Here is a 20,000-nt window from a genome sequence, read left to right as displayed (position 1 = left end):
TGCACCCCATGGGCCAGTCTTTGAAAAGTCAAGAGGAGGGAAATCTCAGACTTATAGCAGGTCAGAAGAAGACAGCCACCATTTGTAGCCACTAAGCAGAAAAAGTGAGGATCTTGAGGATAACCCCCCAAAAAAGATAGGAAAATGTTTAAAAAAAATGCAAGAAATGTCAAGGAAGGGTTATAAGGCAGATTGACAAAGTCTGCTGCTGTCTGGGGGTGCATGAAAGAAAAAGTGACTGCAAAGGTTAAAGAAGCAAGAGCAGGCTAGGAGAGAGAGAGCGAGAGCGAGAGCCTGCCTTGTCCTGGTGCTGTCATGCAGCCGAAGCAAAGTGTGTGGATGATTAGAAAGTAAGGAGCAGCTGGCCTGGGGAGGAGGATCAAGCCTACCACTGCTGCTGCTGCTGCTTGTGACGAGTAGAAAAGGACCAACTGAGAGCCTTGTCTCTGCCTACGGCCACACCACCCTGAACACGCACGATCTCGTCTGATCTCGGAAGCTAAGCAGGGTCAGGCCTGGTTAGTACTTGGATGGGAGACCGCCTGGGAATACCAGGTGCTGTAGGCTTTTGCTGCTGCTGAAATCACTTTTTCACTTTCAAACCAGCAGGGGTCACTCTTGTCTTCGGCTTCTCCCTTTTACAATTGCACACTTCATTCATTTATTCCTGCACATCTAGCTCTTTCAAAAACTACACTCACACTTTACCTACACTTAAAAGCTGCCACATCCACCAGGAACATGCTCCCTTCAGCTTAGCACACCAGGAGTCCAAACAAGTGGAAATCACAGGGACCTTCCCCAGCCATATCCTGCACCCCATGGGCCAGTCTTTGAAAAGTCAAGAAGAGGGAAATCTCAGACTTATAGCAGGTCAGAAGAAGACAGCCACCATTTGTAGCCACTAAGCAGAAAAAGTGAGGATCTTGAGGATAACCCCCCAAAAAAGATTGGAAAATGTTTAAAAAAAATGCAAGAAATGTCAAGGAAGGGTTATAAGGCAGATTGACAAAGTCTGCTGCTGTCTGGGGGTGCATGAAAGAAAAAGTGACTGCAAAGGTTAAAGAAGCAAGAGCAGGCTAGGAGAGAGAGAGCGAGAGACTGCCTTGTCCTGGTGCTGTCATGCAGCCGAAGCAAAGTGTGTGGATGATTAGAAAGTAAGGAGCAGCTGGCCTGGGGAGGAGGATCAAGCCTACCACTGCTGCTGCTGCTGCTGCTGCTGCTTGTGACGAGTAGAAAAGGACCAACTGAGAGCCTTGTCTCTGCCTACGGCCACACCACCCTGAACACGCCCGATCTCGTCTGATCTCGGAAGCTAAGCAGGGTCAGGCCTGGTTAGTACTTGGATGGGAGACCGCCTGGGAATACCAGGTGCTGTAGGCTTTTGCTGCTGCTGAAATCACTTTTTCACTTTCAAACCAGCAGGGGTCACTCTTGTCTTCGGCTTCTCCCTTTTACAATTGCACACTTCATTCATTTATTCCTGCACATCTAGCTCTTTCAAAAACTACACTCACACTTTACCTACACTTAAAAGCTGCCACATCCACCAGGAACATGCTCCCTTCAGCTTAGCACACCAGGAGTCCAAACAAGTGGAAATCACAGGGACCTTCCCCAGCCATATCCTGCACCCCATGGGCCAGTCTTTGAAAAGTCAAGAGGAGGGAAATCTCAGACTTATAGCAGGTCAGAAGAAGACAGCCACCATTTGTAGCCACTAAGCAGAAAAAGTGAGGATCTTGAGGATAACCCCCCAAAAAAGATAGGAAAATGTTTAAAAAAAATGCAAGAAATGTCAAGGAAGGGTTATAAGGCAGATTGACAAAGTCTGCTGCTGTCTGGGGGTGCATGAAAGAAAAAGTGACTGCAAAGGTTAAAGAAGCAAGAGCAGGCTAGGAGAGAGAGAGCGAGAGACTGCCTTGTCCTGGTGCTGTCATGCAGCCGAAGCAAAGTGTGTGGATGATTAGAAAGTAAGGAGCAGCTGGCCTGGGGAGGAGGATCAAGCCTACCACTGCTGCTGCTGCTGCTGCTGCTGCTTGTGACGAGTAGAAAAGGACCAACTGAGAGCCTTGTCTCTGCCTACGGCCACACCACCCTGAACACGCCCGATCTCGTCTGATCTCGGAAGCTAAGCAGGGTCAGGCCTGGTTAGTACTTGGATGGGAGACCGCCTGGGAATACCAGGTGCTGTAGGCTTTTGCTGCTGCTGAAATCACTTTTTCACTTTCAAACCAGCAGGGGTCACTCTTGTCTTCGGCTTCTCCCTTTTACAATTGCACACTTCATTCATTTATTCCTGCACATCTAGCTCTTTCAAAAACTACACTCACACTTTACCTACACTTAAAAGCTGCCACATCCACCAGGAACATGCTCCCTTCAGCTTAGCACACCAGGAGTCCAAACAAGTGGAAATCACAGGGACCTTCCCCAGCCATATCCTGCACCCCATGGGCCAGTCTTTGAAAAGTCAAGAGGAGGGAAATCTCAGACTTATAGCAGGTCAGAAGAAGACAGCCACCATTTGTAGCCACTAAGCAGAAAAAGTGAGGATCTTGAGGATAACCCCCCAAAAAAGATAGGAAAATGTTTAAAAAAAATGCAAGAAATGTCAAGGAAGGGTTATAAGGCAGATTGACAAAGTCTGCTGCTGTCTGGGGGTGCATGAAAGAAAAAGTGACTGCAAAGGTTAAAGAAGCAAGAGCAGGCTAGGAGAGAGAGAGCGAGAGACTGCCTTGTCCTGGTGCTGTCATGCAGCCGAAGCAAAGTGTGTGGATGATTAGAAAGTAAGGAGCAGCTGGCCTGGGGAGGAGGATCAAGCCTACCACTGCTGCTGCTGCTGCTGCTGCTGCTTGTGACGAGTAGAAAAGGACCAACTGAGAGCCTTGTCTCTGCCTACGGCCACACCACCCTGAACACGCCCGATCTCGTCTGATCTCGGAAGCTAAGCAGGGTCAGGCCTGGTTAGTACTTGGATGGGAGACCGCCTGGGAATACCAGGTGCTGTAGGCTTTTGCTGCTGCTGAAATCACTTTTTCACTTTCAAACCAGCAGGGGTCACTCTTGTCTTCGGCTTCTCCCTTTTACAATTGCACACTTCATTCATTTATTCCTGCACATCTAGCTCTTTCAAAAACTACACTCACACTTTACCTACACTTAAAAGCTGCCACATCCACCAGGAACATGCTCCCTTCAGCTTAGCACACCAGGAGTCCAAACAAGTGGAAATCACAGGGACCTTCCCCAGCCATATCCTGCACCCCATGGGCCAGTCTTTGAAAAGTCAAGAGGAGGGAAATCTCAGACTTATAGCAGGTCAGAAGAAGACAGCCACCATTTGTAGCCACTAAGCAGAAAAAGTGAGGATCTTGAGGATAACCCCCCAAAAAAGATAGGAAAATGTTTAAAAAAAATGCAAGAAATGTCAAGGAAGGGTTATAAGGCAGATTGACAAAGTCTGCTGCTGTCTGGGGGTGCATGAAAGAAAAAGTGACTGCAAAGGTTAAAGAAGCAAGAGCAGGCTAGGAGAGAGAGAGCGAGAGCGAGAGACTGCCTTGTCCTGGTGCTGTCATGCAGCCGAAGCAAAGTGTGTGGATGATTAGAAAGTAAGGAGCAGCTGGCCTGGGGAGGAGGATCAAGCCTACCACTGCTGCTGCTGCTGCTTGTGACGAGTAGAAAAGGACCAACTGAGAGCCTTGTTTCTGCCTACGGCCACACCACCCTGAACACGCCCGATCTCGTCTGATCTCGGAAGCTAAGCAGGGTCAGGCCTGGTTAGTACTTGGATGGGAGACCGCCTGGGAATACCAGGTGCTGTAGGCTTTTGCTGCTGCTGAAATCACTTTTTCACTTTCAAACCAGCAGGGGTCACTCTTGTCTTCGGCTTCTCCCTTTTACAATTGCACACTTCATTCATTTATTCCTGCACATCTAGCTCTTTCAAAAACTACACTCACACTTTACCTACACTTAAAAGCTGCCACATCCACCAGGAACATGCTCCCTTCAGCTTAGCACACCAGGAGTCCAAACAAGTGGAAATCACAGGGACCTTCCCCAGCCATATCCTGCACCCCATGGGCCAGTCTTTGAAAAGTCAAGAAGAGGGAAATCTCAGACTTATAGCAGGTCAGAAGAAGACAGCCACCATTTGTAGCCACTAAGCAGAAAAAGTGAGGATCTTGAGGATAACCCCCCAAAAAAGATTGGAAAATGTTTAAAAAAAATGCAAGAAATGTCAAGGAAGGGTTATAAGGCAGATTGACAAAGTCTGCTGCTGTCTGGGGGTGCATGAAAGAAAAAGTGACTGCAAAGGTTAAAGAAGCAAGAGCAGGCTAGGAGAGAGAGAGCGAGAGACTGCCTTGTCCTGGTGCTGTCATGCAGCCGAAGCAAAGTGTGTGGATGATTAGAAAGTAAGGAGCAGCTGGCCTGGGGAGGAGGATCAAGCCTACCACTGCTGCTGCTGCTGCTGCTGCTGCTGCTTGTGACGAGTAGAAAAGGACCAACTGAGAGCCTTGTCTCTGCCTACGGCCACACCACCCTGAACACGCCCGATCTCGTCTGATCTCGGAAGCTAAGCAGGGTCAGGCCTGGTTAGTACTTGGATGGGAGACCGCCTGGGAATACCAGGTGCTGTAGGCTTTTGCTGCTGCTGAAATCACTTTTTCACTTTCAAACCAGCAGGGGTCACTCTTGTCTTCGGCTTCTCCCTTTTACAATTGCACACTTCATTCATTTATTCCTGCACATCTAGCTCTTTCAAAAACTACACTCACACTTTACCTACACTTAAAAGCTGCCACATCCACCAGGAACATGCTCCCTTCAGCTTAGCACACCAGGAGTCCAAACAAGTGGAAATCACAGGGACCTTCCCCAGCCATATCCTGCACCCCATGGGCCAGTCTTTGAAAAGTCAAGAGGAGGGAAATCTCAGACTTATAGCAGGTCAGAAGAAGACAGCCACCATTTGTAGCCACTAAGCAGAAAAAGTGAGGATCTTGAGGATAACCCCCCAAAAAAGATAGGAAAATGTTTAAAAAAAATGCAAGAAATGTCAAGGAAGGGTTATAAGGCAGATTGACAAAGTCTGCTGCTGTCTGGGGGTGCATGAAAGAAAAAGTGACTGCAAAGGTTAAAGAAGCAAGAGCAGGCTAGGAGAGAGAGAGCGAGAGACTGCCTTGTCCTGGTGCTGTCATGCAGCCGAAGCAAAGTGTGTGGATGATTAGAAAGTAAGGAGCAGCTGGCCTGGGGAGGAGGATCAAGCCTACCACTGCTGCTGCTGCTGCTGCTGCTGCTTGTGACGAGTAGAAAAGGACCAACTGAGAGCCTTGTCTCTGCCTATGGCCACACCACCCTGAACACGCCCGATCTCGTCTGATCTCGGAAGCTAAGCAGGGTCAGGCCTGGTTAGTACTTGGATGGGAGACCGCCTGGGAATACCAGGTGCTGTAGGCTTTTGCTGCTGCTGAAATCACTTTTTCACTTTCAAACCAGCAGGGGTCACTCTTGTCTTCGGCTTCTCCCTTTTACAATTGCACACTTCATTCATTTATTCCTGCACATCTAGCTCTTTCAAAAACTACACTCACACTTTACCTACACTTAAAAGCTGCCACATCCACCAGGAACATGCTCCCTTCAGCTTAGCACACCAGGAGTCCAAACAAGTGGAAATCACAGGGACCTTCCCCAGCCATATCCTGCACCCCATGGGCCAGTCTTTGAAAAGTCAAGAGGAGGGAAATCTCAGACTTATAGCAGGTCAGAAGAAGACAGCCACCATTTGTAGCCACTAAGCAGAAAAAGTGAGGATCTTGAGGATAACCCCCCAAAAAAGATAGGAAAATGTTTAAAAAAAATGCAAGAAATGTCAAGGAAGGGTTATAAGGCAGATTGACAAAGTCTGCTGCTGTCTGGGGGTGCATGAAAGAAAAAGTGACTGCAAAGGTTAAAGAAGCAAGAGCAGGCTAGGAGAGAGAGAGCGAGAGCGAGAGACTGCCTTGTCCTGGTGCTGTCATGCAGCCGAAGCAAAGTGTGTGGATGATTAGAAAGTAAGGAGCAGCTGGCCTGGGGAGGAGGATCAAGCCTACCACTGCTGCTGCTGCTGCTTGTGACGAGTAGAAAAGGACCAACTGAGAGCCTTGTCTCTGCCTACGGCCACACCACCCTGAACACGCCCGATCTCGTCTGATCTCGGAAGCTAAGCAGGGTCAGGCCTGGTTAGTACTTGGATGGGAGACCGCCTGGGAATACCAGGTGCTGTAGGCTTTTGCTGCTGCTGAAATCACTTTTTCACTTTCAAACCAGCAGGGGTCACTCTTGTCTTCGGCTTCTCCCTTTTACAATTGCACACTTCATTCATTTATTCCTGCACATCTAGCTCTTTCAAAAACTACACTCACACTTTACCTACACTTAAAAGCTGCCACATCCACCAGGAACATGCTCCCTTCAGCTTAGCACACCAGGAGTCCAAACAAGTGGAAATCACAGGGACCTTCCCCAGCCATATCCTGCACCCCATGGGCCAGTCTTTGAAAAGTCAAGAAGAGGGAAATCTCAGACTTATAGCAGGTCAGAAGAAGACAGCCACCATTTGTAGCCACTAAGCAGAAAAAGTGAGGATCTTGAGGATAACCCCCCAAAAAAGATTGGAAAATGTTTAAAAAAAATGCAAGAAATGTCAAGGAAGGGTTATAAGGCAGATTGACAAAGTCTGCTGCTGTCTGGGGGTGCATGAAAGAAAAAGTGACTGCAAAGGTTAAAGAAGCAAGAGCAGGCTAGGAGAGAGAGAGCGAGAGACTGCCTTGTCCTGGTGCTGTCATGCAGCCGAAGCAAAGTGTGTGGATGATTAGAAAGTAAGGAGCAGCTGGCCTGGGGAGGAGGATCAAGCCTACCACTGCTGCTGCTGCTGCTGCTGCTGCTTGTGACGAGTAGAAAAGGACCAACTGAGAGCCTTGTCTCTGCCTACGGCCACACCACCCTGAACACGCCCGATCTCGTCTGATCTCGGAAGCTAAGCAGGGTCAGGCCTGGTTAGTACTTGGATGGGAGACCGCCTGGGAATACCAGGTGCTGTAGGCTTTTGCTGCTGCTGAAATCACTTTTTCACTTTCAAACCAGCAGGGGTCACTCTTGTCTTCGGCTTCTCCCTTTTACAATTGCACACTTCATTCATTTATTCCTGCACATCTAGCTCTTTCAAAAACTACACTCACACTTTACCTACACTTAAAAGCTGCCACATCCACCAGGAACATGCTCCCTTCAGCTTAGCACACCAGGAGTCCAAACAAGTGGAAATCACAGGGACCTTCCCCAGCCATATCCTGCACCCCATGGGCCAGTCTTTGAAAAGTCAAGAGGAGGGAAATCTCAGACTTATAGCAGGTCAGAAGAAGACAGCCACCATTTGTAGCCACTAAGCAGAAAAAGTGAGGATCTTGAGGATAACCCCCCAAAAAAGATAGGAAAATGTTTAAAAAAAATGCAAGAAATGTCAAGGAAGGGTTATAAGGCAGATTGACAAAGTCTGCTGCTGTCTGGGGGTGCATGAAAGAAAAAGTGACTGCAAAGGTTAAAGAAGCAAGAGCAGGCTAGGAGAGAGAGAGCGAGAGACTGCCTTGTCCTGGTGCTGTCATGCAGCCGAAGCAAAGTGTGTGGATGATTAGAAAGTAAGGAGCAGCTGGCCTGGGGAGGAGGATCAAGCCTACCACTGCTGCTGCTGCTGCTGCTGCTGCTTGTGACGAGTAGAAAAGGACCAACTGAGAGCCTTGTCTCTGCCTACGGCCACACCACCCTGAACACGCCCGATCTCGTCTGATCTCGGAAGCTAAGCAGGGTCAGGCCTGGTTAGTACTTGGATGGGAGACCGCCTGGGAATACCAGGTGCTGTAGGCTTTTGCTGCTGCTGAAATCACTTTTTCACTTTCAAACCAGCAGGGGTCACTCTTGTCTTCGGCTTCTCCCTTTTACAATTGCACACTTCATTCATTTATTCCTGCACATCTAGCTCTTTCAAAAACTACACTCACACTTTACCTACACTTAAAAGCTGCCACATCCACCAGGAACATGCTCCCTTCAGCTTAGCACACCAGGAGTCCAAACAAGTGGAAATCACAGGGACCTTCCCCAGCCATATCCTGCACCCCATGGGCCAGTCTTTGAAAAGTCAAGAAGAGGGAAATCTCAGACTTATAGCAGGTCAGAAGAAGACAGCCACCATTTGTAGCCACTAAGCAGAAAAAGTGAGGATCTTGAGGATAACCCCCCAAAAAAGATTGGAAAATGTTTAAAAAAAATGCAAGAAATGTCAAGGAAGGGTTATAAGGCAGATTGACAAAGTCTGCTGCTGTCTGGGGGTGCATGAAAGAAAAAGTGACTGCAAAGGTTAAAGAAGCAAGAGCAGGCTAGGAGAGAGAGAGCGAGAGACTGCCTTGTCCTGGTGCTGTCATGCAGCCGAAGCAAAGTGTGTGGATGATTAGAAAGTAAGGAGCAGCTGGCCTGGGGAGGAGGATCAAGCCTACCACTGCTGCTGCTGCTGCTGCTGCTTGTGACGAGTAGAAAAGGACCAACTGAGAGCCTTGTCTCTGCCTACGGCCACACCACCCTGAACACGCCCGATCTCGTCTGATCTCGGAAGCTAAGCAGGGTCAGGCCTGGTTAGTACTTGGATGGGAGACCGCCTGGGAATACCAGGTGCTGTAGGCTTTTGCTGCTGCTGAAATCACTTTTTCACTTTCAAACCAGCAGGGGTCACTCTTGTCTTCGGCTTCTCCCTTTTACAATTGCACACTTCATTCATTTATTCCTGCACATCTAGCTCTTTCAAAAACTACACTCACACTTTACCTACACTTAAAAGCTGCCACATCCACCAGGAACATGCTCCCTTCAGCTTAGCACACCAGGAGTCCAAACAAGTGGAAATCACAGGGACCTTCCCCAGCCATATCCTGCACCCCATGGGCCAGTCTTTGAAAAGTCAAGAAGAGGGAAATCTCAGACTTATAGCAGGTCAGAAGAAGACAGCCACCATTTGTAGCCACTAAGCAGAAAAAGTGAGGATCTTGAGGATAACCCCCCAAAAAAGATTGGAAAATGTTTAAAAAAAATGCAAGAAATGTCAAGGAAGGGTTATAAGGCAGATTGACAAAGTCTGCTGCTGTCTGGGGGTGCATGAAAGAAAAAGTGACTGCAAAGGTTAAAGAAGCAAGAGCAGGCTAGGAGAGAGAGAGCGAGAGACTGCCTTGTCCTGGTGCTGTCATGCAGCCGAAGCAAAGTGTGTGGATGATTAGAAAGTAAGGAGCAGCTGGCCTGGGGAGGAGGATCAAGCCTACCACTGCTGCTGCTGCTGCTTGTGACGAGTAGAAAAGGACCAACTGAGAGCCTTGTCTCTGCCTACGGCCACACCACCCTGAACACGCCCGATCTCATCTGATCTCGGAAGCTAAGCAGGGTCAGGCCTGGTTAGTACTTGGATGGGAGACCGCCTGGGAATACCAGGTGCTGTAGGCTTTTGCTGCTGCTGAAATCACTTTTTCACTTTCAAACCAGCAGGGGTCACTCTTGTCTTCGGCTTCTCCCTTTTACAATTGCACACTTCATTCATTTATTCCTGCACATCTAGCTCTTTCAAAAACTACACTCACACTTTACCTACACTTAAAAGCTGCCACATCCACCAGGAACATGCTCCCTTCAGCTTAGCACACCAGGAGTCCAAACAAGTGGAAATCACAGGGACCTTCCCCAGCCATATCCTGCACCCCATGGGCCAGTCTTTGAAAAGTCAAGAGGAGGGAAATCTCAGACTTATAGCAGGTCAGAAGAAGACAGCCACCATTTGTAGCCACTAAGCAGAAAAAGTGAGGATCTTGAGGATAACCCCCCAAAAAAGATAGGAAAATGTTTAAAAAAAATGCAAGAAATGTCAAGGAAGGGTTATAAGGCAGATTGACAAAGTCTGCTGCTGTCTGGGGGTGCATGAAAGAAAAAGTGACTGCAAAGGTTAAAGAAGCAAGAGCAGGCTAGGAGAGAGAGAGCGAGAGACTGCCTTGTCCTGGTGCTGTCATGCAGCCGAAGCAAAGTGTGTGGATGATTAGAAAGTAAGGAGCAGCTGGCCTGGGGAGGAGGATCAAGCCTACCACTGCTGCTGCTGCTGCTGCTTGTGACGAGTAGAAAAGGACCAACTGAGAGCCTTGTCTCCGCCTACGGCCACACCACCCTGAACACGCCCGATCTCGTCTGATCTCGGAAGCTAAGCAGGGTCAGGCCTGGTTAGTACTTGGATGGGAGACCGCCTGGGAATACCAGGTGCTGTAGGCTTTTGCTGCTGCTGAAATCACTTTTTCACTTTCAAACCAGCAGGGGTCACTCTTGTCTTCGGCTTCTCCCTTTTACAATTGCACACTTCATTCATTTATTCCTGCACATCTAGCTCTTTCAAAAACTACACTCACACTTTACCTACACTTAAAAGCTGCCACATCCACCAGGAACATGCTCCCTTCAGCTTAGCACACCAGGAGTCCAAACAAGTGGAAATCACAGGGACCTTCCCCAGCCATATCCTGCACCCCATGGGCCAGTCTTTGAAAAGTCAAGAAGAGGGAAATCTCAGACTTATAGCAGGTCAGAAGAAGACAGCCACCATTTGTAGCCACTAAGCAGAAAAAGTGAGGATCTTGAGGATAACCCCCCAAAAAAGATTGGAAAATGTTTAAAAAAAATGCAAGAAATGTCAAGGAAGGGTTATAAGGCAGATTGACAAAGTCTGCTGCTGTCTGGGGGTGCATGAAAGAAAAAGTGACTGCAAAGGTTAAAGAAGCAAGAGCAGGCTAGGAGAGAGAGAGCGAGAGACTGCCTTGTCCTGGTGCTGTCATGCAGCCGAAGCAAAGTGTGTGGATGATTAGAAAGTAAGGAGCAGCTGGCCTGGGGAGGAGGATCAAGCCTACCACTGCTGCTGCTGCTGCTGCTGCTTGTGACGAGTAGAAAAGGACCAACTGAGAGCCTTGTCTCTGCCTACGGCCACACCACCCTGAACACGCCCGATCTCGTCTGATCTCGGAAGCTAAGCAGGGTCAGGCCTGGTTAGTACTTGGATGGGAGACCGCCTGGGAATACCAGGTGCTGTAGGCTTTTGCTGCTGCTGAAATCACTTTTTCACTTTCAAACCAGCAGGGGTCACTCTTGTCTTCGGCTTCTCCCTTTTACAATTGCACACTTCATTCATTTATTCCTGCACATCTAGCTCTTTCAAAAACTACACTCACACTTTACCTACACTTAAAAGCTGCCACATCCACCAGGAACATGCTCCCTTCAGCTTAGCACACCAGGAGTCCAAACAAGTGGAAATCACAGGGACCTTCCCCAGCCATATCCTGCACCCCATGGGCCAGTCTTTGAAAAGTCAAGAGGAGGGAAATCTCAGACTTATAGCAGGTCAGAAGAAGACAGCCACCATTTGTAGCCACTAAGCAGAAAAAGTGAGGATCTTGAGGATAACCCCCCAAAAAAGATAGGAAAATGTTTAAAAAAAATGCAAGAAATGTCAAGGAAGGGTTATAAGGCAGATTGACAAAGTCTGCTGCTGTCTGGGGGTGCATGAAAGAAAAAGTGACTGCAAAGGTTAAAGAAGCAAGAGCAGGCTAGGAGAGAGAGAGCGAGAGACTGCCTTGTCCTGGTGCTGTCATGCAGCCGAAGCAAAGTGTGTGGATGATTAGAAAGTAAGGAGCAGCTGGCCTGGGGAGGAGGATCAAGCCTACCACTGCTGCTGCTGCTGCTGCTGCTGCTGCTGCTTGTGACGAGTAGAAAAGGACCAACTGAGAGCCTTGTCTCTGCCTACGGCCACACCACCCTGAACACGCCCGATCTCGTCTGATCTCGGAAGCTAAGCAGGGTCAGGCCTGGTTAGTACTTGGATGGGAGACCGCCTGGGAATACCAGGTGCTGTAGGCTTTTGCTGCTGCTGAAATCACTTTTTCACTTTCAAACCAGCAGGGGTCACTCTTGTCTTCGGCTTCTCCCTTTTACAATTGCACACTTCATTCATTTATTCCTGCACATCTAGCTCTTTCAAAAACTACACTCACACTTTACCTACACTTAAAAGCTGCCACATCCACCAGGAACATGCTCCCTTCAGCTTAGCACACCAGGAGTCCAAACAAGTGGAAATCACAGGGACCTTCCCCAGCCATATCCTGCACCCCATGGGCCAGTCTTTGAAAAGTCAAGAGGAGGGAAATCTCAGACTTATAGCAGGTCAGAAGAAGACAGCCACCATTTGTAGCCACTAAGCAGAAAAAGTGAGGATCTTGAGGATAACCCCCCAAAAAAGATAGGAAAATGTTTAAAAAAAATGCAAGAAATGTCAAGGAAGGGTTATAAGGCAGATTGACAAAGTCTGCTGCTGTCTGGGGGTGCATGAAAGAAAAAGTGACTGCAAAGGTTAAAGAAGCAAGAGCAGGCTAGGAGAGAGAGAGCGAGAGCGAGAGACTGCCTTGTCCTGGTGCTGTCATGCAGCCGAAGCAAAGTGTGTGGATGATTAGAAAGTAAGGAGCAGCTGGCCTGGGGAGGAGGATCAAGCCTACCACTGCTGCTGCTGCTGCTTGTGACGAGTAGAAAAGGACCAACTGAGAGCCTTGTCTCTGCCTACGGCCACACCACCCTGAACACGCCCGATCTCGTCTGATCTCGGAAGCTAAGCAGGGTCAGGCCTGGTTAGTACTTGGATGGGAGACCGCCTGGGAATACCAGGTGCTGTAGGCTTTTGCTGCTGCTGAAATCACTTTTTCACTTTCAAACCAGCAGGGGTCACTCTTGTCTTCGGCTTCTCCCTTTTACAATTGCACACTTCATTCATTTATTCCTGCACATCTAGCTCTTTCAAAAACTACACTCACACTTTACCTACACTTAAAAGCTGCCACATCCACCAGGAACATGCTCCCTTCAGCTTAGCACACCAGGAGTCCAAACAAGTGGAAATCACAGGGACCTTCCCCAGCCATATCCTGCACCCCATGGGCCAGTCTTTGAAAAGTCAAGAGGAGGGAAATCTCAGACTTATAGCAGGTCAGAAGAAGACAGCCACCATTTGTAGCCACTAAGCAGAAAAAGTGAGGATCTTGAGGATAACCCCCCAAAAAAGATTGGAAAATGTTTAAAAAAAATGCAAGAAATGTCAAGGAAGGGTTATAAGGCAGATTGACAAAGTCTGCTGCTGTCTGGGGGTGCATGAAAGAAAAAGTGACTGCAAAGGTTAAAGAAGCAAGAGCAGGCTAGGAGAGAGAGAGCGAGAGACTGCCTTGTCCTGGTGCTGTCATGCAGCCGAAGCAAAGTGTGTGGATGATTAGAAAGTAAGGAGCAGCTGGCCTGGGGAGGAGGATCAAGCCTACCACTGCTGCTGCTGCTGCTTGTGACGAGTAGAAAAGGACCAACTGAGAGCCTTGTCTCTGCCTACGGCCACACCACCCTGAACACGCCCGATCTCGTCTGATCTCGGAAGCTAAGCAGGGTCAGGCCTGGTTAGTACTTGGATGGGAGACCGCCTGGGAATACCAGGTGCTGTAGGCTTTTGCTGCTGCTGAAATCACTTTTTCACTTTCAAACCAGCAGGGGTCACTCTTGTCTTCGGCTTCTCCCTTTTACAATTGCACACTTCATTCATTTATTCCTGCACATCTAGCTCTTTCAAAAACTACACTCACACTTTACCTACACTTAAAAGCTGCCACATCCACCAGGAACATGCTCCCTTCAGCTTAGCACACCAGGAGTCCAAACAAGTGGAAATCACAGGGACCTTCCCCAGCCATATCCTGCACCCCATGGGCCAGTCTTTGAAAAGTCAAGAGGAGGGAAATCTCAGACTTATAGCAGGTCAGAAGAAGACAGCCACCATTTGTAGCCACTAAGCAGAAAAAGTGAGGATCTTGAGGATAACCCCCCAAAAAAGATAGGAAAATGTTTAAAAAAAATGCAAGAAATGTCAAGGAAGGGTTATAAGGCAGATTGACAAAGTCTGCTGCTGTCTGGGGGTGCATGAAAGAAAAAGTGACTGCAAAGGTTAAAGAAGCAAGAGCAGGCTAGGAGAGAGAGAGCGAGAGACTGCCTTGTCCTGGTGCTGTCATGCAGCCGAAGCAAAGTGTGTGGATGATTAGAAAGTAAGGAGCAGCTGGCCTGGGGAGGAGGATCAAGCCTACCACTGCTGCTGCTGCTGCTGCTTGTGACGAGTAGAAAAGGACCAACTGAGAGCCTTGTCTCCGCCTACGGCCACACCACCCTGAACACGCCCGATCTCGTCTGATCTCGGAAGCTAAGCAGGGTCAGGCCTGGTTAGTACTTGGATGGGAGACCGCCTGGGAATACCAGGTGCTGTAGGCTTTTGCTGCTGCTGAAATCACTTTTTCACTTTCAAACCAGCAGGGGTCACTCTTGTCTTCGGCTTCTCCCTTTTACAATTGCACACTTCATTCATTTATTCCTGCACATCTAGCTCTTTCAAAAACTACACTCACACTTTACCTACACTTAAAAGCTGCCACATCCACCAGGAACATGCTCCCTTCAGCTTAGCACACCAGGAGTCCAAACAAGTGGAAATCACAGGGACCTTCCCCAGCCATATCCTGCACCCCATGGGCCAGTCTTTGAAAAGTCAAGAAGAGGGAAATCTCAGACTTATAGCAGGTCAGAAGAAGACAGCCACCATTTGTAGCCACTAAGCAGAAAAAGTGAGGATCTTGAGGATAACCCCCCAAAAAAGATTGGAAAATGTTTAAAAAAAATGCAAGAAATGTCAAGGAAGGGTTATAAGGCAGATTGACAAAGTCTGCTGCTGTCTGGGGGTGCATGAAAGAAAAAGTGACTGCAAAGGTTAAAGAAGCAAGAGCAGGCTAGGAGAGAGAGAGCGAGAGACTGCCTTGTCCTGGTGCTGTCATGCAGCCGAAGCAAAGTGTGTGGATGATTAGAAAGTAAGGAGCAGCTGGCCTGGGGAGGAGGATCAAGCCTACCACTGCTGCTGCTGCTGCTGCTGCTTGTGACGAGTAGAAAAGGACCAACTGAGAGCCTTGTCTCTGCCTACGGCCACACCACCCTGAACACGCCCGATCTCGTCTGATCTCGGAAGCTAAGCAGGGTCAGGCCTGGTTAGTACTTGGATGGGAGACCGCCTGGGAATACCAGGTGCTGTAGGCTTTTGCTGCTGCTGAAATCACTTTTTCACTTTCAAACCAGCAGGGGTCACTCTTGTCTTCGGCTTCTCCCTTTTACAATTGCACACTTCATTCATTTATTCCTGCACATCTAGCTCTTTCAAAAACTACACTCACACTTTACCTACACTTAAAAGCTGCCACATCCACCAGGAACATGCTCCCTTCAGCTTAGCACACCAGGAGTCCAAACAAGTGGAAATCACAGGGACCTTCCCCAGCCATATCCTGCACCCCATGGGCCAGTCTTTGAAAAGTCAAGAGGAGGGAAATCTCAGACTTATAGCAGGTCAGAAGAAGACAGCCACCATTTGTAGCCACTAAGCAGAAAAAGTGAGGATCTTGAGGATAACCCCCCAAAAAAGATAGGAAAATGTTTAAAAAAAATGCAAGAAATGTCAAGGAAGGGTTATAAGGCAGATTGACAAAGTCTGCTGCTGTCTGGGGGTGCATGAAAGAAAAAGTGACTGCAAAGGTTAAAGAAGCAAGAGCAGGCTAGGAGAGAGAGAGCGAGAGCGAGAGACTGCCTTGTCCTGGTGCTGTCATGCAGCCGAAGCAAAGTGTGTGGATGATTAGAAAGTAAGGAGCAGCTGGCCTGGGGAGGAGGATCAAGCCTACCACTGCTGCTGCTGCTGCTTGTGACGAGTAGAAAAGGACCAACTGAGAGCCTTGTCTCTGCCTACGGCCACACCACCCTGAACACGCCCGATCTCGTCTGATCTCGGAAGCTAAGCAGGGTCAGGCCTGGTTAGTACTTGGATGGGAGACCGCCTGGGAATACCAGGTGCTGTAGGCTTTTGCTGCTGCTGAAATCACTTTTTCACTTTCAAACCAGCAGGGGTCACTCTTGTCTTCGGCTTCTCCCTTTTACAATTGCACACTTCATTCATTTATTCCTGCACATCTAGCTCTTTCAAAAACTACACTCACACTTTACCTACACTTAAAAGCTGCCACATCCACCAGGAACATGCTCCCTTCAGCTTAGCACACCAGGAGTCCAAACAAGTGGAAATCACAGGGACCTTCCCCAGCCATATCCTGCACCCCATGGGCCAGTCTTTGAAAAGTCAAGAGGAGGGAAATCTCAGACTTATAGCAGGTCAGAAGAAGACAGCCACCATTTGTAGCCACTAAGCAGAAAAAGTGAGGATCTTGAGGATAACCCCCCAAAAAAGATAGGAAAATGTTTAAAAAAAATGCAAGAAATGTCAAGGAAGGGTTATAAGGCAGATTGACAAAGTCTGCTGCTGTCTGGGGGTGCATGAAAGAAAAAGTGACTGCAAAGGTTAAAGAAGCAAGAGCAGGCTAGGAGAGAGAGAGCGAGAGACTGCCTTGTCCTGGTGCTGTCATGCAGCCGAAGCAAAGTGTGTGGATGATTAGAAAGTAAGGAGCAGCTGGCCTGGGGAGGAGGATCAAGCCTACCACTGCTGCTGCTGCTGCTGCTGCTGCTTGTGACGAGTAGAAAAGGACCAACTGAGAGCCTTGTCTCTGCCTATGGCCACACCACCCTGAACACGCCCGATCTCGTCTGATCTCGGAAGCTAAGCAGGGTCAGGCCTGGTTAGTACTTGGATGGGAGACCGCCTGGGAATACCAGGTGCTGTAGGCTTTTGCTGCTGCTGAAATCACTTTTTCACTTTCAAACCAGCAGGGGTCACTCTTGTCTTCGGCTTCTCCCTTTTACAATTGCACACTTCATTCATTTATTCCTGCACATCTAGCTCTTTCAAAAACTACACTCACACTTTACCTACACTTAAAAGCTGCCACATCCACCAGGAACATGCTCCCTTCAGCTTAGCACACCAGGAGTCCAAACAAGTGGAAATCACAGGGACCTTCCCCAGCCATATCCTGCACCCCATGGGCCAGTCTTTGAAAAGTCAAGAGGAGGGAAATCTCAGACTTATAGCAGGTCAGAAGAAGACAGCCACCATTTGTAGCCACTAAGCAGAAAAAGTGAGGATCTTGAGGATAACCCCCCAAAAAAGATAGGAAAATGTTTAAAAAAAATGCAAGAAATGTCAAGGAAGGGTTATAAGGCAGATTGACAAAGTCTGCTGCTGTCTGGGGGTGCATGAAAGAAAAAGTGACTGCAAAGGTTAAAGAAGCAAGAGCAGGCTAGGAGAGAGAGAGCGAGAGACTGCCTTGTCCTGGTGCTGTCATGCAGCCGAAGCAAAGTGTGTGGATGATTAGAAAGTAAGGAGCAGCTGGCCTGGGGAGGAGGATCAAGCCTACCACTGCTGCTGCTGCTGCTGCTTGTGACGAGTAGAAAAGGACCAACTGAGAGCCTTGTCTCCGCCTACGGCCACACCACCCTGAACACGCCCGATCTCGTCTGATCTCGGAAGCTAAGCAGGGTCAGGCCTGGTTAGTACTTGGATGGGAGACCGCCTGGGAATACCAGGTGCTGTAGGCTTTTGCTGCTGCTGAAATCACTTTTTCACTTTCAAACCAGCAGGGGTCACTCTTGTCTTCGGCTTCTCCCTTTTACAATTGCACACTTCATTCATTTATTCCTGCACATCTAGCTCTTTCAAAAACTACACTCACACTTTACCTACACTTAAAAGCTGCCACATCCACCAGGAACATGCTCCCTTCAGCTTAGCACACCAGGAGTCCAAACAAGTGGAAATCACAGGGACCTTCCCCAGCCATATCCTGCACCCCATGGGCCAGTCTTTGAAAAGTCAAGAAGAGGGAAATCTCAGACTTATAGCAGGTCAGAAGAAGACAGCCACCATTTGTAGCCACTAAGCAGAAAAAGTGAGGATCTTGAGGATAACCCCCCAAAAAAGATTGGAAAATGTTTAAAAAAAATGCAAGAAATGTCAAGGAAGGGTTATAAGGCAGATTGACAAAGTCTGCTGCTGTCTGGGGGTGCATGAAAGAAAAAGTGACTGCAAAGGTTAAAGAAGCAAGAGCAGGCTAGGAGAGAGAGAGCGAGAGACTGCCTTGTCCTGGTGCTGTCATGCAGCCGAAGCAAAGTGTGTGGATGATTAGAAAGTAAGGAGCAGCTGGCCTGGGGAGGAGGATCAAGCCTACCACTGCTGCTGCTGCTGCTGCTGCTGCTTGTGACGAGTAGAAAAGGACCAACTGAGAGCCTTGTCTCTGCCTACGGCCACACCACCCTGAACACGCCCGATCTCGTCTGATCTCGGAAGCTAAGCAGGGTCAGGCCTGGTTAGTACTTGGATGGGAGACCGCCTGGGAATACCAGGTGCTGTAGGCTTTTGCTGCTGCTGAAATCACTTTTTCACTTTCAAACCAGCAGGGGTCACTCTTGTCTTCGGCTTCTCCCTTTTACAATTGCACACTTCATTCATTTATTCCTGCACATCTAGCTCTTTCAAAAACTACACTCACACTTTACCTACACTTAAAAGCTGCCACATCCACCAGGAACATGCTCCCTTCAGCTTAGCACACCAGGAGTCCAAACAAGTGGAAATCACAGGGACCTTCCCCAGCCATATCCTGCACCCCATGGGCCAGTCTTTGAAAAGTCAAGAGGAGGGAAATCTCAGACTTATAGCAGGTCAGAAGAAGACAGCCACCATTTGTAGCCACTAAGCAGAAAAAGTGAGGATCTTGAGGATAACCCCCCAAAAAAGATAGGAAAATGTTTAAAAAAAATGCAAGAAATGTCAAGGAAGGGTTATAAGGCAGATTGACAAAGTCTGCTGCTGTCTGGGGGTGCATGAAAGAAAAAGTGACTGCAAAGGTTAAAGAAGCAAGAGCAGGCTAGGAGAGAGAGAGCGAGAGACTGCCTTGTCCTGGTGCTGTCATGCAGCCGAAGCAAAGTGTGTGGATGATTAGAAAGTAAGGAGCAGCTGGCCTGGGGAGGAGGATCAAGCCTACCACTGCTGCTGCTGCTGCTGCTGCTGCTTGTGACGAGTAGAAAAGGACCAACTGAGAGCCTTGTCTCTGCCTACGGCCACACCACCCTGAACACGCCCGATCTCGTCTGATCTCGGAAGCTAAGCAGGGTCAGGCCTGGTTAGTACTTGGATGGGAGACCGCCTGGGAATACCAGGTGCTGTAGGCTTTTGCTGCTGCTGAAATCACTTTTTCACTTTCAAACCAGCAGGGGTCACTCTTGTCTTCGGCTTCTCCCTTTTACAATTGCACACTTCATTCATTTATTCCTGCACATCTAGCTCTTTCAAAAACTACACTCACACTTTACCTACACTTAAAAGCTGCCACATCCACCAGGAACATGCTCCCTTCAGCTTAGCACACCAGGAGTCCAAACAAGTGGAAATCACAGGGACCTTCCCCAGCCATATCCTGCACCCCATGGGCCAGTCTTTGAAAAGTCAAGAAGAGGGAAATCTCAGACTTATAGCAGGTCAGAAGAAGACAGCCACCATTTGTAGCCACTAAGCAGAAAAAGTGAGGATCTTGAGGATAACCCCCCAAAAAAGATTGGAAAATGTTTAAAAAAAATGCAAGAAATGTCAAGGAAGGGTTATAAGGCAGATTGACAAAGTCTGCTGCTGTCTGGGGGTGCATGAAAGAAAAAGTGACTGCAAAGGTTAAAGAAGCAAGAGCAGGCTAGGAGAGAGAGAGCGAGAGACTGCCTTGTCCTGGTGCTGTCATGCAGCCGAAGCAAAGTGTGTGGATGATTAGAAAGTAAGGAGCAGCTGGCCTGGGGAGGAGGATCAAGCCTACCACTGCTGCTGCTGCTGCTGCTGCTTGTGACGAGTAGAAAAGGACCAACTGAGAGCCTTGTCTCTGCCTACGGCCACACCACCC

The 20,000-nt window shown here is 48.6% G+C and overlaps 25 non-coding genes across 25 annotated transcripts in view; all 25 read left to right on the top strand.

Annotated features, from left to right (window-relative positions):
* Positions 1-448: 448 nt before the first annotated feature.
* Positions 449-567, top strand: LOC142117109 (5S ribosomal RNA). The gene has a single exon (XR_012682700.1). It is a non-coding gene; the product is annotated as a 5S ribosomal RNA (ribosomal RNA).
* Positions 568-1,264: 697 nt separating this feature from the next.
* On the top strand, positions 1,265-1,383 carry LOC142117047 (5S ribosomal RNA). The gene has a single exon (XR_012682643.1). It is a non-coding gene; the product is annotated as a 5S ribosomal RNA (ribosomal RNA).
* A 697-nt stretch (positions 1,384-2,080) lies between these two features.
* LOC142117046 (5S ribosomal RNA) lies at positions 2,081-2,199 on the top strand. The gene has a single exon (XR_012682642.1). It is a non-coding gene; the product is annotated as a 5S ribosomal RNA (ribosomal RNA).
* Positions 2,200-2,896: 697 nt separating this feature from the next.
* On the top strand, positions 2,897-3,015 carry LOC142117045 (5S ribosomal RNA). Its single transcript, XR_012682641.1, has one exon. It is a non-coding gene; the product is annotated as a 5S ribosomal RNA (ribosomal RNA).
* Positions 3,016-3,709: 694 nt separating this feature from the next.
* On the top strand, positions 3,710-3,828 carry LOC142117043 (5S ribosomal RNA). Its single transcript, XR_012682640.1, has one exon. It is a non-coding gene; the product is annotated as a 5S ribosomal RNA (ribosomal RNA).
* A 700-nt stretch (positions 3,829-4,528) lies between these two features.
* On the top strand, positions 4,529-4,647 carry LOC142117042 (5S ribosomal RNA). The gene has a single exon (XR_012682639.1). It is a non-coding gene; the product is annotated as a 5S ribosomal RNA (ribosomal RNA).
* Positions 4,648-5,344: 697 nt separating this feature from the next.
* LOC142117092 (5S ribosomal RNA) lies at positions 5,345-5,463 on the top strand. Its single transcript, XR_012682684.1, has one exon. It is a non-coding gene; the product is annotated as a 5S ribosomal RNA (ribosomal RNA).
* Positions 5,464-6,157: 694 nt separating this feature from the next.
* On the top strand, positions 6,158-6,276 carry LOC142117041 (5S ribosomal RNA). Its single transcript, XR_012682638.1, has one exon. It is a non-coding gene; the product is annotated as a 5S ribosomal RNA (ribosomal RNA).
* Positions 6,277-6,973: 697 nt separating this feature from the next.
* On the top strand, positions 6,974-7,092 carry LOC142117040 (5S ribosomal RNA). The gene has a single exon (XR_012682637.1). It is a non-coding gene; the product is annotated as a 5S ribosomal RNA (ribosomal RNA).
* Positions 7,093-7,789: 697 nt separating this feature from the next.
* On the top strand, positions 7,790-7,908 carry LOC142117039 (5S ribosomal RNA). Its single transcript, XR_012682636.1, has one exon. It is a non-coding gene; the product is annotated as a 5S ribosomal RNA (ribosomal RNA).
* A 694-nt stretch (positions 7,909-8,602) lies between these two features.
* LOC142117038 (5S ribosomal RNA) lies at positions 8,603-8,721 on the top strand. Its single transcript, XR_012682635.1, has one exon. It is a non-coding gene; the product is annotated as a 5S ribosomal RNA (ribosomal RNA).
* A 688-nt stretch (positions 8,722-9,409) lies between these two features.
* On the top strand, positions 9,410-9,528 carry LOC142117060 (5S ribosomal RNA). The gene has a single exon (XR_012682655.1). It is a non-coding gene; the product is annotated as a 5S ribosomal RNA (ribosomal RNA).
* A 691-nt stretch (positions 9,529-10,219) lies between these two features.
* Positions 10,220-10,338, top strand: LOC142117037 (5S ribosomal RNA). Its single transcript, XR_012682634.1, has one exon. It is a non-coding gene; the product is annotated as a 5S ribosomal RNA (ribosomal RNA).
* Positions 10,339-11,032: 694 nt separating this feature from the next.
* LOC142117035 (5S ribosomal RNA) lies at positions 11,033-11,151 on the top strand. Its single transcript, XR_012682632.1, has one exon. It is a non-coding gene; the product is annotated as a 5S ribosomal RNA (ribosomal RNA).
* A 703-nt stretch (positions 11,152-11,854) lies between these two features.
* Positions 11,855-11,973, top strand: LOC142117034 (5S ribosomal RNA). Its single transcript, XR_012682631.1, has one exon. It is a non-coding gene; the product is annotated as a 5S ribosomal RNA (ribosomal RNA).
* A 694-nt stretch (positions 11,974-12,667) lies between these two features.
* Positions 12,668-12,786, top strand: LOC142117032 (5S ribosomal RNA). The gene has a single exon (XR_012682630.1). It is a non-coding gene; the product is annotated as a 5S ribosomal RNA (ribosomal RNA).
* A 688-nt stretch (positions 12,787-13,474) lies between these two features.
* Positions 13,475-13,593, top strand: LOC142117031 (5S ribosomal RNA). Its single transcript, XR_012682629.1, has one exon. It is a non-coding gene; the product is annotated as a 5S ribosomal RNA (ribosomal RNA).
* Positions 13,594-14,284: 691 nt separating this feature from the next.
* LOC142117030 (5S ribosomal RNA) lies at positions 14,285-14,403 on the top strand. The gene has a single exon (XR_012682628.1). It is a non-coding gene; the product is annotated as a 5S ribosomal RNA (ribosomal RNA).
* A 694-nt stretch (positions 14,404-15,097) lies between these two features.
* Positions 15,098-15,216, top strand: LOC142117029 (5S ribosomal RNA). The gene has a single exon (XR_012682627.1). It is a non-coding gene; the product is annotated as a 5S ribosomal RNA (ribosomal RNA).
* A 694-nt stretch (positions 15,217-15,910) lies between these two features.
* LOC142117028 (5S ribosomal RNA) lies at positions 15,911-16,029 on the top strand. The gene has a single exon (XR_012682626.1). It is a non-coding gene; the product is annotated as a 5S ribosomal RNA (ribosomal RNA).
* A 697-nt stretch (positions 16,030-16,726) lies between these two features.
* On the top strand, positions 16,727-16,845 carry LOC142117091 (5S ribosomal RNA). The gene has a single exon (XR_012682683.1). It is a non-coding gene; the product is annotated as a 5S ribosomal RNA (ribosomal RNA).
* A 691-nt stretch (positions 16,846-17,536) lies between these two features.
* LOC142117027 (5S ribosomal RNA) lies at positions 17,537-17,655 on the top strand. Its single transcript, XR_012682625.1, has one exon. It is a non-coding gene; the product is annotated as a 5S ribosomal RNA (ribosomal RNA).
* Positions 17,656-18,352: 697 nt separating this feature from the next.
* Positions 18,353-18,471, top strand: LOC142117026 (5S ribosomal RNA). Its single transcript, XR_012682624.1, has one exon. It is a non-coding gene; the product is annotated as a 5S ribosomal RNA (ribosomal RNA).
* A 697-nt stretch (positions 18,472-19,168) lies between these two features.
* Positions 19,169-19,287, top strand: LOC142117025 (5S ribosomal RNA). Its single transcript, XR_012682623.1, has one exon. It is a non-coding gene; the product is annotated as a 5S ribosomal RNA (ribosomal RNA).
* A 694-nt stretch (positions 19,288-19,981) lies between these two features.
* LOC142117023 (5S ribosomal RNA) overlaps positions 19,982-20,000 on the top strand; it is a 119-nt gene continuing 100 nt past the window's right edge. Inside the window, exon 1 of the ribosomal RNA XR_012682621.1 lies at positions 19,982-20,000. This exon is cut by the window's right edge and continues 100 nt beyond it. This is a non-coding gene — a ribosomal RNA (5S ribosomal RNA).

This window comes from Mixophyes fleayi, unplaced genomic scaffold, assembly GCF_038048845.1.
Source record: "Mixophyes fleayi isolate aMixFle1 unplaced genomic scaffold, aMixFle1.hap1 Scaffold_169, whole genome shotgun sequence".
Taxonomy (NCBI): Eukaryota; Metazoa; Chordata; class Amphibia; order Anura; family Limnodynastidae; genus Mixophyes; species Mixophyes fleayi.
This window is presented reverse-complemented; position numbering and strand designations above follow the sequence as displayed.